Here is a 17,768-nt window from a genome sequence, read left to right on the forward strand (position 1 = left end):
GACATAAATGATAATTACAGAAGAAAGCAACACAGAGATTTACATTTTATGCATGCCTCAGGTCACTTTTTCGCCTTGGAATCCTCATTCCTCCTCTGCTATCTTCTTGCCATGAAACTCACGGCTCTTCACTCGGAGCTTGTTGACCTGCGACTCTGCAATGTCAGCCCGCTCCTCGGCTTCCTCCAGCTCGTGCTGGATCTTGCGGAACTTGGAGAGGTTGACATTGGACAGCTCCTCCTGTGTGGGGAGAGTGAGTTGTGAAAAAAATAGGCAGTGTATGGACATTAAAAATCTGAAAACTGGACAAAAAAAAATTTAAATGCCACAGCTGCAGAAGCAGGGCAGGTTAAAAACCCAGGTAAGAAGCTGCTCAAGGCACTAAGTGTGCCAGAAGAGAAAAGAACATCTGAGTGTCAAAAAGACCATGGCCACATTTCACACAACATAGTCTAGGCAGAGTTCAAGGCAGAGTCCTGAACAGGCAGACTAGCAGGATCTTCTAACACTCAGGGTAGGGTAGGAAGGGAGAGAGGCAGTAAGTGAGGCTTACGGCAAAACAAATGGAGCTGGGGAAGTACAGTTCCTTCCAAACCCAGAACATTCCCCACTGTTTTGCAGCAGCAAATGCATCAAAACAGTCAACTTTTTAATAAGATGGACAGAAGAAAACACCAACATCGAATTCCACCACCATCAGAAGGAAGTCTGACCTTGGTCAGAGTGATACTTACAGCCTCCTCAGCTTGTCTCTTGTAGGATTTCACCTTCATTTGCAGCTTGTCCACCAGATCCTGCAGCCTGAGAATATTCTTCCGGTCCTCCTCAGACTACAGAGAATGGCAATTAAGAGAAGCCCTCGTTAGCCTTTTCCTCTACATTCCATAAATGTGAAAAAGATGGAGTAACATTTCTTATGGAGCACTGCTGTCCAGGAGGACAGAAGTCAAAATCCTGTTAAACGTGTCACTGACTGATGTATAGAAAGAAAGCCCTCTGGGAGGTAAAGTACCAACATTTCGACATCCTGGAAGAAGAGTGTGTCAACACAAAGAAGCCTCCTGCCTTACCTGGTAGGTCAGCTCCTTCACCCTCCTCTCGTACTTGCGCATGCCCTTCACGGCTTCAGCGCTGCGCTTCTGCTCAGCATCCACCTCCCCTTCCAGCTCCCGCACCTGCAACGAGAAGCCCATCTTTGGAGCTTCCCTGCTGGCTGCTAACGTGGCGTGCTCACTCATGCACAAAGAAAAGCCCCACGCACTCTGGCCTCCAGCTTCTGGATTTGCTTCTTGCCTCCCTTCAGAGCCAGCTGCTCGGCCTCATCCAGACGGTGCTGCAGGTCCTTCACCGTCTGGTCCAGGTTCTTCTTCATCCTCTCCAGGTGGGCGCTGGTGTCCTGCTCCTTCTTCAGCTCTTCTGCCATCATGGCTGCCTGATGAGAGCAAAGGGTCAAAGCCATTGTGGGGCTGGAGACCATGTGAGGGAAATTACTCCCACCATCGGCACTGAAGGGAGCCCCCAACTCACATCTGTGATGGCCTTCTTGGCCTTCTCTTCAGCATTGCGGGCTTCCTGGATCGTATCCTCCATTTCACTCTGGATTTGGGTAATGTCTGTCTCCAGCTTCTTCTTGGTGTTGATCAAGCTGGTGTTCTGTTGAAAAGTATCAACATCAGAATTCTTTTTGTTAACTTGCAATAATGTATCAATGTCATTACATTGCATAAATGTTGGCTTTTTACTATTAAATTCTGCCTCCAGTCACATGGGATTCTGTTGTAAAAGAGCTGCTGTGGTAGCTGTTAATTTCTCAGCTGTGATGTATTTCAGCAGCATCCTCCTCAAAACCCTTTCTTACACTTCCTCAGTCAAAAGAAAGAGAAGTTTAGACTTATAAAGAAAAAAGACATAGTCCTTCCTTACCACTTTCAATCTACTGGCAGTAAAAGTTTTAATTGGTGCTATAAAACACTTATAATGACATTATTAAATGTTAATGGCAGGATTTGTGCATTCCTATTTTGTTGATGTTCAACCTAATTTTGAATTTACAGTCACAAATGCAAATGTGAAAGCTATTGAACTTAAGTTGTAGAGTAAGAACCTCAATGTATCTCTCTGAATTTATTGCTTATAAGGTATCTGTACTGTGTAGTTAAATGAAATCCATATTACACCTGAAACTGAAAAGTAACTTCTATAATTTGTTATACATATTATGAAAATTACAATGCATTTTACAAAACAGTGTTACAGTTCAGCCAGTCTTCAGTTATTTTATATATATGGAACACAAGTATAAATACTAAACATATTTATACACTGACCTGGGTATGGAGGAGCTGCACACGCTCACTTGCATCCATCAGTTCCTGCTCAGCCACCTTCCTTGACCGCTCCGTCTGCTCCAGGGCTGCCCGCAGCTCCTCAATTTCAGCCTGCAGCAGGTTTGCTCGGCGCTCCACCATGGCCACCTGCTCCTTCAGGTCCTCCTGCGTCCTCAGAGCATCGTCCAAGTGTATCTGGGTATCCTGTAAAAGGGACAAGAGAAATGGCAAGGTGGCAGCATGCGCTTGTGCACCAGAATTGTCAGAGACGTCATTTCTCTCCCTGTTGCTTTGCTGAACAGACCTTGAGCACAGCCTGCGTGTTTCTCAGGTTCTTTTGTGCCTCTGCAGCCACGCGGTTGGCATGGCTCAGCTGGATCTCCATTTCATTCAGGTCTCCCTCCATCTTCTTCTTCAGCCGCAGGGCCTCATTCCTGCTCCTGATCTCAGCGTCCAGGGTGCTCTGCATGGACTCCACAATTCTGAGGTGGTTCCTCTTCATCTGGTCAATCTCCTCATCTTTCTCGGCTATCTTCCTGTCAATCTCAGACTTCACCTGGTTGAGCTCAAGCTGGAGGCGCAAGATCTTCCCCTCTTCATGTTCAAGGGACGCCTGAGAAAGAGTGAACAGGAATACTTTTCATAAGACAAATGTTGACCCCGAAGCCCTGAGTATAAAGGAATGCCAGGTTTAGATAATATTGCCACGCTTTTATACAAACACTCTTTTCCTCCTGTGCCTGGCAATGACTCCGCAGTGTTTACAACGAGACAGAGATCCAAGACATGTAAGAGAGCCATAAGTAATGCTGTGTACCTCAGCTTCCTCCAGCGAGGCCTGGAGTTCAGATTTCTCCTGCTCAATCTGCTTCTTGGCTTTCTCCAGCTCATGAATGGCCTTGCCTCCCTCTGCAATCTGCTCTGTGAGGTCAGCGATCTCCTCTGTGGGAGCAAAGGCCAACGGCACGGTCAGGCACGGAGCAGAACGGGAAGGGTCCTGCCGCACCAAGGTGACGGGCATCTTTGCAGACACGCAGGCACAGACCCCTGTGGAGCGGTGGGTAGTGGTGGACAGTGGGAAAGCCCAGCCAGGAGCAGAGGGCCAGGGACTTACGCTGCAAGTTCTTGTTCTCACGCTTCAGCGTTTCCAGGTGGTCCAGGGACTCCTCGTAGGCATTCTTCATCTTAAAGAGCTCCGTGCTGAGGGAGCGAGCCTCCTTCTGGGAGGCCTCCAGCTCAGCCTGCGTTTCCTCATACTTCTGCTTCCATTCTGCCAGGATCTGAAGGGAAACGGCACGTGAGCGTGGATGTGGCAATCGGGAGGGGACGCTCTGCCCAGGAACCCCAGGGCTGGAGCCCACAAGACCTTGTCAAAGTTCTTCTGCTTCTTATCCAGAGCTGCGCAGGCAGCATTTGATCGCTCCACATCAATCATCAGGTCCTCCACTTCATTCTGCAGCCTCTGCTTTGTCTTCTCCAGGGAGGCACATTTGGCATTCACAGCTTCAACGTGTTCCTCTGCTTCCTGCAGGCGCTGGGCCAGCTTCTTCCTGGGGGGAGATAAGTACAGCTCCAGGTCAGAGACCAGAGGGCAGCCCATTTTGTACTTCGGTGAGAGGGCAGCTGGCCGCTTCTGGGGGCTCTGAGCCCAGTGCCTTTCACAGTGTTTTTTCTGTTCCAAGACTGCATGCTGCCTACAGGTTCTGTCACTCTGTGTCCTAGCACCTAAGGAGTATTCAGCCTGGTTCCGCATTTCTAGCCCTAAGGGCTACGTTTGTCCTTCCAGTTTGCACTTTTTCCACAGCACGCTTTCCTGTCTCTCCCTCTGACCCCTCTACCACAAAGACAACAGATCCCTGCCTTTGTCCCACCCCTGTCGTAACCCACTCCCAGAGACTCCACTTTCCCTTGACAGCCTCAGTCTTCTCCAGCCGTTTGACATCCCGCTTCCCACGTACTTGGCCTCCTCCAGCTCCTCCGTGCGCTGAATAGCGTCCGTCTCGTATTTGGTTCTCCACTGGGCCACTTCGCTGTTGGCCTTGGACAGGGCGCGCTGCAGCTCCCCCTTGGCTTCCTGCTCCTCCTCGTATTGCTCCCGCAGCAGGTCACAGTCGTGGCGAGCAGACTGCAAGGCGTGGGCCAGCGCGTTCTTGGCCTGGGAGAAAAAACGCGTGGTGCAAGAATGAATAGAAATATCCTGGGAAGGCTGACTGCAGTGTTGATAGACACTGGGTTATTCTGGTGGGAGGGAGTGCAAGCTACTGAGTGAGAGAGTAAGACCTGGGAATCTGCAAAAAAATTAGTGCATAGGCTGCAAGGCTGGGGGAGCAAAGCTAACATAAGACCTGCACTGAGTTACCTAAGTGTTTTTTTTCTCTCTCTCATCTTGTTGATTCTGTGATTTCATATGTTTATGACGAAGCCTTCTCACCTTTATCTCTTCCTCTAGGTGCCTCTTGATTTCCTCGATTTGTTGAGTGAAAGCTTGCTTGCCTCTTGACAGCTGTGAAATCAGAGCATCTTTCTCCTCCACCTGTCGTGAATATTCACCTGGAAAAGTTTGCAGATACACAAGCCTTTTATTGCTATTGATGACAGTATTTTGGACATATGGGCGTGTAAAAGAAGATAGCAGACCTTACTGAAGCTTATGATCCCATTTCATGTATTTCCATTACAGTATAGACAAAGCATGTCTGAAAGACCTTATACGCAGGATGGTCTTTTCTGCATTACCTCTCTGACGCTATTAATTTGCACATCACAGATGTGTATGTCTTACCTGATTCTGTCTGCAGACGAGCTCTTTGAGCACTGAGGTCATTAATCATGCGCTGATGCTCCTCTTCTTTTGTCTTAATCTCACTTAGTTGATCTTCCAGTGTGTGACACATCTTTTCCAGACTTGCCTGTACAGAAGGGGAGGGGTTAACCATCCACACTCTTAATAACAGCAGGTGGCAGATGTTGTATTGTATAGAATTCTGTTGGTCAGAAAAACCTATAAGGTATTTCTGTACCTTGGCTTTGGAGACAGACTCCATGTTACTGGCCAAGTCGTCAATCTCCATCTTGAGCTCACTCTTCTCCTTCTCCAGCTTCTGCTTCACTCGCTGCAGGTTGTCGATCTGCTCCCCAAGCTCAGCGGTGCTGTCCGCGTGCTTCTTGCGCAGGGCCGCAGCCGTGGCTTCGTGCTGCAGCGTGGCCTCCTCCAGGTCGCGACGCATCTTCTGAAATTCTGCCTCACGCTTCTTGTTCATCTCAATCTGAGCGGCGGTAGCCCCTCCGGCTTCTTCCAGGCGCTCGCTGATCTCCTCTAGCTCCCTCGACAGGTCAGCCCGATGCTTCTCGGCTTTTGCCCGAGAGGTTCGCTCTGCCTCAATTTCCTCCTCCAGCTCCTCAATACGAGCCTGGGGAACATTAGGCACCCTTCGCACCCATGCCCTCCTCCTTCCCGACCTGAGACTGGCTGAGAGAGGGGAAGGGCCAGACACTTGCCTGCAGCTCCTTGATCTTCTTCTGTAACTGCATGCCCAGGGCTTGCTCATCCTCAATTTTGCTCTGGATCTGGCTGATTTCAAAGTCTTTCCTTTGGGCAAAGCAAACTGTGTTAGCGTCTGAGCAAAAACCCGCCAAGCGCACCAGCCCCACAGTCTGGTGCCCCACAGCCACGCTTACTTCTTCAGTTTCTCATCCAGCTGCTGCTTGTCGTTTTCCAAATCCATGATGCTGTCATGGGCCAGCTTCAGGTCTCCTTCGAGTTTCCTCTTAGCTCTCTCAAGGTCCATGCGCAGTTTCTTCTCTTGCTCCAGGGACCCTTCCAGCTGAATAGAAGATAACCATCAGTGCTCTACCAGCCAGTTCTATAATCTATACCCGCCCTGTTCTTCTGGACAACCGTGCTTACATCGTCCACTTGCTGCTCCAGCTTGGTCTTAGCTTTGGTCAGCGTATTGACTTTGTCCTCCTCTGCCTGCAGGTCATCCAGTGTCTGCTGATGGGCCTCTTGGAGGGCTTTCTTCTCTTTAGTCAGCTTGGCAATGGTCTCGTCCAGGGCTGCCATCTCCTCTGTGAGGTTTTTCACCTTTGAGAAGTAGAGAGCAAGTGTAAATAAAGGAAGTAGATGCAGAAGTCCTGTAACAGCACATGCTCTTTTCTGGAGTAGGGGTGACAGGTTCTGCCTCATACCTTGTTTTCAGTGGCATGTTTTTCCTTCTCAACCTTGGCCAACGTTAACTCCAGGTCATCAATATCTTTCTTGAGCTCTGAACATTCATCCTCCAGTTTTCTCTTCTTGGCTGTCAGCTCAGCATTGATTTCCTCCTCATCCTCAGCCCTTTCAGTCACCTCCTTAATTTTGGCTTCCAGCTGGATTTTGGTTTTGATGAGCTGGTCACACCTTTCCTCAGCATCAGCCAAAGCATCAGCTTCCTGTTAGAGAAACATAGTTTTGTTTGCTCATGTCATGTTCTAGGAAAAACTGCATAGAAAAAGTGGTATTTACTGCTGAGAGAAGAAACTTGGAATTACTTTTTATTATCTTCTGCAGAATTATTTGTGTACAGCCTCTTTTAAATCAGAGTAGGGTTTTGTTCTATTTAATTTTTTTACTCTAATCAAGTATTGTCTATTGCTGGGTTTATAGATAACATGTCTATATAGCTGAAAATACTTTTTTTACTAAGGATTTTGATTATGTTCCTTGAGAGTTAATAACTGAATATAATTGTGGACAGATCTTTTTTGTTTTGCATCTGTAAAAGCTCTTCTTGGCATGACTGACTTTGAATCCACCTTCTTTGTTCCAGATAAATCGGAACATAATCTAGATATGGTGGTTTCAACTTGAACCTGACTTTATTTTGAAGCTGCAAAGTAGACACTAAAAGACAGAAGAGCACTGTGTAAATGTTGCCAAATCTTTTGATCTTCCAAAGGGCATTGAAGACACACATAGGGCTGACAGTTAGAATGACGAGGGTATTTGTGTCTTCCTGGAATAGTAGCTGCAGGAGGACAGGTGAGATACCATGTATCCTAAGAAACAACAGAAGGATCATTTAGTTAGGCAACTGATTAAAAACCTGGTAAGTATTCAATGGAATTGCTCCTCAGACTCTGTTAACTGTGTGTACCAACTGTGTAGTGACTACAGTTGGACCTTATATTGTGAGCTTGCATGGAGAAATATACCTGCAGGCACAGAAACTTTGAAAGTCGCTCCCAATTTAAAACCTCATATTGTAATGTTGACACTGAGTGGTCTGAATTTTACAATTAGTGATTCAGATTAAAATGTTTCCTAAGGCAATTTAGTATGTAGTGTGGGAATTCTGTATTATGGGAGAGGATTTAGACCTAATTAATTTACCTCTGGAAGAAATACACTAATAATACTCACCGACTGCACCTGGAGCTGCAGATCGTTTTTTTCCTGCACCAGTTTCACCATTTTCTCCTCCAGCTCCTTCCTCTTTGCCTCAGACTTTGCAAGCTCTTCCTTGGTTTTCTCAAACTCTTCCTTCATGTTGGCCATCTCCTTCTCAGACTCTGCACTCTTCAGCAAGGGCTTGATCTTGAAGTACAGCTTCATCCAGGGCCAGTGCTTCACGTTCATGAATGCACGAACGTTGTACTGGATGCAGAAGATGGACTCCCTGAAGCACAATTAAAGCGCACATTGAATATCTTCAGTATGATGAGTGCCAACAGTTTCCCCCAAGTTCAGGGGTTTAAGTGAAGCTGGGGAATGTCTACCTCCTCTCCACCATTCTCTGGTACTCCACTCTCATCAGGAAGCCCCTGCACCTGGCCTGTGTGCGGGTGATGAGCTGTGCCAGCTTCTCATCCCTCATCTCCTCCAGGAGTCCCAGCAGCCCAGCTTTGAAGAAGACCTTGAGAAAGGGAATGTTGCAGCCCGTCACTGTCAGGCAGAGCAAAGCACAGACATGCTGTGAGTGAGTCAAGGAGGGCTTGTACCTTGGTGTGGCCAAATTTGTACTGGGTGTGATCCACATCGATTGACCCAAGCAGCTTCTCAGAAGCCTTCTTGCTGTCAATGAACTGTCCCTCTGGGATAGCGCTGGCATTAAGCACCTTGTATCTGTGGAATGAAAGGAAATATTAATGAAGACAATCTCAAGTCATAAGGTTATAATGTTTCCTGAAATTAACAGCAGTCTTTGCAGACAAATGAGGCTGAGGAAGTTGGAATTCCATCCCTTGTTCAAAGACATGGTTATAATGAAGTCCTAATCTGATGGTAACAAAACTAAGTAAACTTTTTCTGTCTTTAGGTAATCAGTCATAGATGAAAAGAGGACACTGATCTCCAGCCATTTCAGTCTGGTTTCTTTTTCACTATGTTGTAGTAAATTGCTAGAGAGAAATGTTGCCATTAGATGCATAGGAAGAAAGCATCTGCCCCTGAAACTTGGAGCTGATACAATGGCCAAAGCACTCTGAGTTTCCAATTTTTGCCTGAGAACGTGTTGTAGCCATATCCCAATCTGCATTTTTTAATTTTTTAAGCTTTGGCTTTTGTAGCTTCATTGTGCTTCCATATTGAAATACACTGGCAAAGTTCAGCTGTTTGATGAACAGCAGTCAGTGAGGACATCTGACTTCTCTCTTCATTTCCAACAGTTTCTCTTTTGCTAGCCACTCATGTTGCCTTTGGTTATACGGTCCAACATTTCCTCCTTCTTTCAGTTATAATCAGATAGAATTGGTATAAAAAAATAACCACCAATGTTAAAATAGTTGAGATGTACTACTTATGCAGTAAAGACAGAATGGAGACCAGCAAAGAGACTGACCTTTGTTTGAAGTCTGCATAGAGGATTCTGCTGGGGAATCCCTTCCTGCAAATTCTGATCCCTTCCAGCACACCATTGCAGCGCAGCTGGTGTAGCACCAGTTCATGCTCCATGGCACCTAAGCAAATAAGACAATTATTTGATACTTAATGATAAAGCATAGAGACTAATGCCTGCATCACACTGTGATTTCTGTCTATTTGAGGTTCTTACCAGGTGTTTTTGTTTCATTGGGGATGATACAGCGCACAAAATGTGGGTGAGTGCTCCGTAGATTGGTCATCAGCTTGTTCAGGTTCTCCTGTGGGTTCATAAGCAAAGATTTTCATTAACAAATGGTACCTCTGCAGGTACATCGTCAGATGTGAGTAAAGTGTTGAAAAGCAATAATAGATTCACTGTTTACACCTATAATCATTCTAATTTGAGTTTTCTTCTGCCTTTAAGTCTTGAGCGTGAAAGAAAGTCACAAGCATGTGTAATGTGTTTTCAAGAGACTGAGGGACACATCCACTCAGACAGGACACCTATGGTGAATAGGACACCTATGGTGAATAGTGACCAGAAGTCTGTGGCAAAAGGCATAATTCTGAATGAGAGATGATACTTTGTAATCACCAGATTCTCAGTCTGTGGTAGACACTGACTATTGATGGGAACAGAAATTAAATCAAAAATAGGACAAAAGGGAAGAGGGACAAGGAACAAGTGCAGAGAAGGCTAGGAAATAGAAGCTTAATGGCATTAGGTGCTACTTGTGAAGATATATTTGACAAAGGTTGAGCAGAAGACAAGAAAAACTCCTTGTTTGTGACAATGGGGTCACAAGTTGTAGAGAAAAGGCTTGAGTGGCAAGTCCTACAGCACCCCGTCCTAGTGTTTTTAGAAGGAAACCCATGAACTATCTCTGATTTTAGCAATCACTTTTACTAGCTAGGTCCTAACAGTTCTCAGTTTAGCCCTGGTTTGGAGCTGCTAAGAAACTTACCTCTTTCACAGTGTGAAAAACTTCAGTATGCCAGTTAGTAGCAGGATGCCACTGGTTCTGAAACATGACTGTTTCCACCTGCCTTAAGCTCTGCCCATTGGTGGAAAGGTAAGTGGCCTTGGTGTTTCTCTATTGCCTTGACTTCATATGTATAATCATGTGCAAACACTTACGTGTTATGTATTATATGTTATGTATTACCATGTGCAAATGCCCATCCATTTGTATTTGTTGATCCAGACTTGTGATCCCCTGAGGCAGGTAGTTGTATCCACCATTGTCTTCCCAAGGCAGAGGGAGAGGAGGAAGAGCTGACCTAAGCACTTTTTCCAACGTATCAAGAAAGCTCAGATCAAGTTGTACCTTCCTCAGCTGGCCTCAGCTGACTTACAGTCAGCTTATTTATGAATAACTGAAAAGATGGTCTTGATGCAGAAAACTGTTAATAGGTGCAGTAAACCTGCCTTGTTGGAGTTAGTGTGAGGTTTCACAGTCTTTAACTTAAAAAAAAAAAAAGGAAAAAAATAGATAGTATGATTTATGTACTTACCCTGAAAAGAGCTGATACAGTCTGGAAAGAAGAACCCTTCTTCTTGCCTCCTTTCTTGCCACCACCACCACCACTACTCTCTGAATACCGAAAAAAGATGGTTTCAAAACTTTGATTTGTAAATTTTTTCTCTATAAGACTGCAAGAAGCTCGTTTATATGTATCTATCATGCTAAAAAAGGGAGCTAGGTTGCAGCGGGAAACAGAGTCAACACTCAGTCTAAAGGAATACGGGAACAAATGTGTGCGATAATGAAAGGGGTTATCATGGCTGAGGAGAAGGCCTGAAATACATTTGATCTTTTCCTTTATTAATAAATTCAAACCATGGGAGAATCTGTATTACATGTGTTTTCTTTAGAACACCCAAGCTGATATTTATGCCTCTGGTAGTCATTAAATAAAAATGAAAAAAAGAATTTCACAGAACTGACCTGCCTCTCCTCCAGCAGAGGCAAAGAGTAAGGCCAGTGTCTTCATTGATGATTTCTGGTACAGCCCCACAACAGTTTCATTCAGGGGGTCCTTGTTCTTGTCAAGCCAGCCAGTGATGTTATAGTCCACCGTGCCAGCATAGTGCACCAGGGAGAAGTGGGCCTCAGCCTTGCCTTTGGCAGGCTTGGGCTTCTGGAAGTTGTTGGACTTGCCCAGGTGCTGGTCGTAGAGCTTGTTCTTGAAAGAGGTGTCAGTTGCCTTGGGGAACATGCACTCCTCTTCCAGGATGGAGAAGATGCCCATGGGCTGGGAGAATTCAACGATAATGTGTCATTTTATTAAGAATGACTGGACTAAAATAAATGACCATGAAAGAAATGTGCTTCCCTGAAACAGAAAGATTCTCTCTACCTTCTCAATGAGCTCAATGCAGGCAGCCAGGTCCATCCCAAAGTCAATGAACTCCCATTCAATTCCTTCCTTCTTGTACTCCTCCTGCTCCAGCACGAACATGTGGTGGTTGAAGAACTGTTGCAGTTTCTCGTTGGTGAAGTTGATGCACAGCTGCTCCAGGCTGTTGAACTGCAGAATTACAAAAAATGATTCCTGTTAATGTAAATTTAGAAAGCTAAGGATTAAGAACATGCTGGCTCTTTGTACCAAGTTACAGGGGGATCTGCAAGTGTTCCTTCTTCGCTTAGCCAGGATTTTGGAATTTCTGTCAGTTTGTCTCTTTTGTCAAGCTAAATATTTTCTATATGTTTATGATCTCTAGATGCTTATGTCACTTTAATATTTCAGACTTGTCAGTTTTGATATATACTAGACTGCCCTAATTTAGTTAGAGGAGGCTCCACAACATAATAGTTTTCCAACATTTCCAAATGCTGATTTCAAAGCATGTCCCAAGTCTTCTAAGCACAAATTACATCTATGGATCTGGCGTCTCTGCATTAGGTACCAAATGCCATGTTTAGTCTACTGTTTGAAATCAGTCAAAAGATGCATTTATGGATTTCCATTGGCATATGTGCAACTCAAAAGCCTATACTCAATTAAAAACCTGTGGGAATCATGATGCTTTAGATGAAAGGATCAAATGATTTCTTGGGGGGGGGGGGGCGGGGCGGGAAGGCATAATTCCATCTTAAGTACTTTGGCAGATAAAAGTGTTACTTCTCAAAGCATGGTAATAAAACACTGGCCTTACATCAAAGATCTCAAAGCCAGCGATGTCCAGGACACCAATGAAGTACTGTCTGGGTTGCTTGGTATCCAGCTGTTGGTTGATACGAATAACCATCCACAGGAACATCTTCTCAAAGACAGCCTTTGCCAGGGCGCCAACTGCATTGTATACCTAAAATAAAAACCAGAAGGCTTGTAGAGCAGAAGAGGAAGTCCAATGGATTTGTCAAAAAACCAGGGATTTCTGTTACCTGCTGCACAGTTTGACCCTTGGTCACGTACTCATTCCCAACTTTGACTCGGGGGTAGCAGAGGGCCTTGAGCAGGTCAGCTGAGTTCAGACCCATCAGGTAGGCAGCCTTGTCAGCCACTAAACACCAAAAAAAAAATCAGTTGTTAAGGTATCAGCAGACATTACTGTTCCTTTAAAAAAAGTTTTAAAACACATTTCTAGTACAGATAAAAAGATTAGTTAAGATAAAAAAGTAATATAGTTTGTCATAAGCAACATACTCCAGTAATTATGGAGCATTTATGTTTTGTGGTTTTTCTTCGACTATTAATAGTTTATTTTGAATTTTGAATGAAAAATAAGTTTAGAGTTATTTAGGGAGCAAACTTCTCAATAATACATGTTAAAAAGTAAAAGGAAAGATCAGCATGGTGTGATGATAAGTTTGCAGATAATTGCAAATCCAATCAGAAGAAAATACAGTGCAGTTTGTTTCAGTGACTTGTGATAAAGTAAATTTAAAGGCATCACACAAAAGAAATCGGAATGCAAAAGTCTGCATTATGACTTTACAAATCTACAGCCAGACACATGAGATGAAGGGCTATTTTTGGAAGTGCGAGCTCAAAGAAAAGTTTGCATTCTATCTTCCCCTATTGCTTTTACCACTGAATCCAAAGTCTGACAGCAGGCACAGTATGTAAAATGATTTCTTTAAGAAAAGAATGCTTATATAAAAGAAAATGTAGAACATATAAGCCATAGGTGCCATATTAGCAGATGCTTCTTTAAACCCCCCCATGTAAAATGCAGCAGCACGATGCTCTCAGCTGAGGCATTGGGAGCTGTCTCCAGAATATGGGCTTTGAAGCAGAGCAGCTTCAGGATTCTGGCTTCCTACCACCTGGAAACAATTCCATTAGGAGGGGACTACAGCTGATGATAAATGAGACCTGGGTACATAAACTTCAGGCAGTGAGCAGGGTGGCTCCTAGGTCTGTGCTGGGTCTGGGAAGCTGCCATTCAGCACAGCAGCAAAGCTTGTGTTGCTTCTGGCTGCCTCCGCCAATAGCAGCAGTGTGCTCTCGGAATCACTGGCCCTCATAGTTTGCATGCTTCAGAATAATCTGCATCTTCCACTGAGTTGTGCTCTTCCAGCAAAGTCCTCTGCTTCGGTCATGTTTCTATTGTACAATACCAGCACCTGGGGAAATGGACAGGCTCTGCTCTAGGAGAAGCTGCTTTAGCAGGAGGGTTGGACTAGGTGATCTCTAGAGGTCCCTTCCAGCCCTGACCGTTCTGTGGCTGCGGTTCTGTGATGCTGACTCTGAATTACTGCCTGTATCAGTGAGTGCTCTGGTATAATCTGTGCTGTGGTGTGTATTGTGCTGGTACCTTCTGTGCCGTCCGGCTCTGCCTGCTCCTCACGCTGCTTCTGCTTGAACTTCAGGTTCCCGTAGTGCATGACAGCCCCTGTCAGCTTGTAGATGGCTGTCTTCTCATCAGCAGTGAAGCCCAGGATGTCAATGGCACTCTGGTAGAAGAATCATTAGAGTAAGTACCTTGCCTGTTAAAGGTCAGAGTGCGCCTAAGGACACTTCTGTGTGTTACTTACATCTGTGGCCATCAGCTCTTCCTGGTCATTAATGCTGGGAACCGTGATCTCACCTTGACTCACATACTGATAGTCATATGGGTTGGTGGTGATGAGCAACATCTCTGAAAAGAAGATCGAACACATAGAGATCAAATGGAATTGGCACGTAAAGGAATGGAGTGTTGCTGCGTGATGCTTGCTTGGAGAAGTTAGTGATCTTTCCTACCAATTAGCTCTGGCTTCTTGTTGGACATGATCTGATAGAATATGTGGTAGCTTCTTTCTGCCTTGAGCTGGAAAGTGACTCTGGACTTCTCCAGCAGGTCTGGCGAGGACGGTAGGACAGAGTGAGCGCAAGAACTGAGGAAGGCTGGGAGGAGAGGGATCAGGCCAGAAGGGTCACTTACATGTTTCAATGTCAGCTGAAGCCAGCTTCCCCGTGGCGCCAAAATGGATTCTGATGAATTTGCCCTGAAAGAAGCAGAAAACTCACTTGAGATCCATTTTTCCAATCCTGACTGCGAGAATATCTGAGTCAGTGCGCTGATAAGGAAGAAGTTGTTTTGTGCCAGGCAACAACTTACAAAGCGTGAGGAGTTGTCGTTCCTCACGGTCTTGGCGTTTCCAAAGGCCTCCAGCAGTGGGTTGGCGCTGATGATTTGATCCTCAAGTGTCCCCTAACACAGAAACCTTATTGTCATGATACACCTCATAAATAAATTGGATAGTTTCAGGTTCCCATCCCTAGAACCTCACCTGCATTTTGCCTGCCTGCTGCTGCTCTTCCTTCTTCTTATCCCCGCTCGCTGCAATTGTTGCAAAGTACTGGATGACACGCTTCGTGTTCACAGTCTTCCCGGCACCGGATTCTCCGCTGTCAACCCAAAGAGAGACGCAGAGAGTGTGTGGTCAGGCAGGAGGTCCCCTGGCACCGGGCAGCCCCACAGGGACCCGAGCAGGGGGTGTACGTACGTGATCAGGATCGACTGGTTCTCGCGATCTGTGAAAGGGACAGAATGAAAGACAGTGTTTGCAGTTGACCTGGGTAATACTGAGCTGAATGAAAAGTAAAGCTGTGGAAGCCGGGGCTTCTCCCAAGTCTACAAGTAGTAGTCTAAGACTACCTGATTTCTTTCAAGATCCCAACAGCAGAAAATAAAAGCCAAAATGGATGCATAGAGCTGTTGGAGGCATGCGGTCCTTTTCAAAAGCTTCATACCTACTTGTTCTTTACACAGTTCTCATTAGGAAATCTAATCAAACTGTTTATTTTTGTCTAAAATAGAGGATTACATAGAATAATAATTCTTTCTCCCCATCAGTGGAAAAAAGTAGTAAACAAAGTCAAGCAGTGTTTCTGCAGTGTGAAAGGGTAGAATTTTTTAAAACAATGTGCAAATAATACACAGTGCTGACTCATGCATGCTTCTGGGTCAGTTTCACTTGAAATTAATTCCTGCATAAATCGACCAAGTTCTCAGTCAAACATCTCTGTGGTGTCTTTAGCTGGGCTTGTCACATACCGCAGTGAGATCACTGGGCCTTCTTGGTTTAGATTGCTGTGAGGGAGGTCAAGCAACTCACCAGTCAGCATGAACTGATAGGCGTTGTCCGAGATGGAGAAGATGTGTGGAGGGGCCTCCTGGCGCTTCTTGCCTCGGTAGGCCAACACCACCTCCGGGTTGTACACCGGCAGCCACTTGTAGGGGTTGACAGTGACGCAGAAGAGCCCCGAGTAGGTCTGCGAGGAAGGGAGACAGCACGTTGGCTCCCACTTGGCCTGGCAGAGCAGTTCCTCCCGGCTGCCCAAAGGCAGGCTGCTGCTGGTACTTACGTAGATCATCCAGGCTGCGTAACGCTCTTTGAGGTTGTACAGCACAGCGGGCTCGTGGAGGTGGGTCATCATGGCCATGTCCTCGATCTTGTCGTACTTGGGAGGGTTCATGGAGAAGATTTGATCTTCCTTCACGGTCAGGGTCTGTCAGAGGAAAGAAAGGTCCCTGCATGCCAGCTAAGAGCCCAGAGCAGGAATCAAATGCTGTTTGTAAATCTTACGGTTTACTCACTTCTCCACCTTCAGTCTTGACAGTGACTTTCCCTGATTCTTTGCTCTGGATTGTGCTTTTCACATAGGATTCCTTTGCATGTACCACAAAGACGGATGTCTTGGCATCGAAAGGCTTGTTCTGGGCTGCAATTCTTTCCTTTTCCGATTTTCGGAGGTAAGGAGCCGCCTCCCCAAAGATGGCCATCTCAGCGTCTGATGACATGGCTGCACTTTATGGAGCGCAGTATGGCACAGGCCTGAACCGGAGAGACAGACTACAGTTCTGAGTGAGGGAAGATGTACCTTTGTACAACACACCTGATTCTCTGTAGTGTTTTGCTCAGCCTATTCTTACATTCTCCCTCTCTTTCTTACCTGCTTTTCACCCTAGATATCCTTTAACTTGTTTAGAACCTAAAGAAGATAAGTGTCTTTGATTTAGATTATTTTGACTTTGTCTCCATTATTACCTTCTACACATTCGTTTCTTTAAATCTATCAATGATTCCGTAGGCTACACAGAAAAATTGGATTGATTTGCACAATATAAAAATTTTCTCTACAAAACAGCAGCGATACCAAGGGAAATCATTATCAGAATTAGGAAATCCCACTTATATTCTTTCTCTTTTGTACAAATTAGACCATGTAATTTTTATAAATCTTAGAGATGGAGGAACATAAAAAAAGGTATGGACTAAGCAGAAGCACAGGTGTGGATTGTCTATGCAAGGCTTTTACCTTAGTTCAAAATCAGAGTTTTAGCTTCTCCAGTTGTTCTTCCTTTTCCAGTTCAAGCTGATCCTTTGAGATTAACTTGTACCAAAAGAGGAAAATTCTCAATAAAATGGCTCAGTGGGATTTGACAAAATCTTAACTATGTACGTGCTGTTCATTTATCTTCTCTTTCCTGGGTTTGTCTTTACAGGCAATCTCCTGTTAACAGTTCTGTGTGGTAAGAGGTCAGCTATCTCCCAGTAGGTACCAAACAAATGTGTTCAACCCGCTTATGAAAGGAAATTTGCTCTTTTAGATAAAGCTCAGGTAGAATTGCACTGCATTAGTATGCACAGATGTAAAGGGGTATGGGAAGTGCCCATACAGCTGCACAAAAAAAAAAAAAAAAAAAATCTTGGAAGTCTATTGCTATGGAGTAGGTAAATCAGAGTCTTACCTCTTGTGATACCAGCTGGCACTCAGGCTGGAAGCTGGTCAATACTGAAAAACAAAAATGACAATTTCCTTCTTATTTTTGCGCAGACTCTCAAGGGTAAGTCACTGGGCAAAAATATGGCAGTGACTTGAAAACAGGAGGAAAATCTCTATTGATAGAGGCGGTCCTTTGAACTGAAGCAGTTCCACAGGCAACAGCAATGCAGTGGGATTCTGCCAGCACTCAGCCCTCCATACTCTTACCTTGAAGCTTTCTGTGGAAACAGAACAGGTTTGTCCTACCACCACTTTTATAGGTTCTGGTCTGCACATACAACTCCCTCCTCCTCTTTCTTAGGTCAAAAAATTTTTGGCAAAGCATTGTTTGGCAAAGTTGCCTGAGTGCATGATTCCCATTCGTGCTCATGGATATA

The 17,768-nt window shown here is 45.1% G+C and overlaps 1 pseudogene across 1 annotated transcript; it reads right to left on the reverse strand.

Annotated features, from left to right (window-relative positions):
* On the reverse strand, positions 1 to 16,405 carry LOC119157798 (annotated as a pseudogene). Its single transcript, XR_005107676.1, has 37 exons — positions 16,202 to 16,405; positions 15,970 to 16,113; positions 15,720 to 15,876; positions 15,108 to 15,135; positions 14,892 to 15,009; positions 14,720 to 14,812; positions 14,543 to 14,606; positions 14,362 to 14,460; positions 14,154 to 14,257; positions 13,934 to 14,072; positions 12,558 to 12,676; positions 12,329 to 12,478; positions 11,530 to 11,700; positions 11,114 to 11,424; positions 10,684 to 10,759; positions 9,146 to 9,446; positions 8,307 to 8,430; positions 8,085 to 8,221; positions 7,729 to 7,984; positions 6,516 to 6,758; positions 6,235 to 6,411; positions 6,006 to 6,151; positions 5,826 to 5,916; positions 5,348 to 5,737; positions 5,110 to 5,236; positions 4,759 to 4,877; positions 4,286 to 4,482; positions 3,694 to 3,877; positions 3,442 to 3,607; positions 3,145 to 3,269; positions 2,632 to 2,940; positions 2,328 to 2,531; positions 1,528 to 1,653; positions 1,262 to 1,432; positions 1,071 to 1,175; positions 735 to 830; positions 1 to 240 (listed from the first exon to the last, which is right to left on the reverse strand). The product of XR_005107676.1 is annotated as a myosin-1B-like (transcript).
* Between the last annotated feature and the right edge of the window lie 1,363 nt (positions 16,406 to 17,768).

Source organism: Falco rusticolus, chromosome 1 (assembly GCF_015220075.1).
Source record: "Falco rusticolus isolate bFalRus1 chromosome 1, bFalRus1.pri, whole genome shotgun sequence".
Classification (NCBI taxonomy): domain Eukaryota; kingdom Metazoa; phylum Chordata; class Aves; order Falconiformes; family Falconidae; genus Falco; species Falco rusticolus.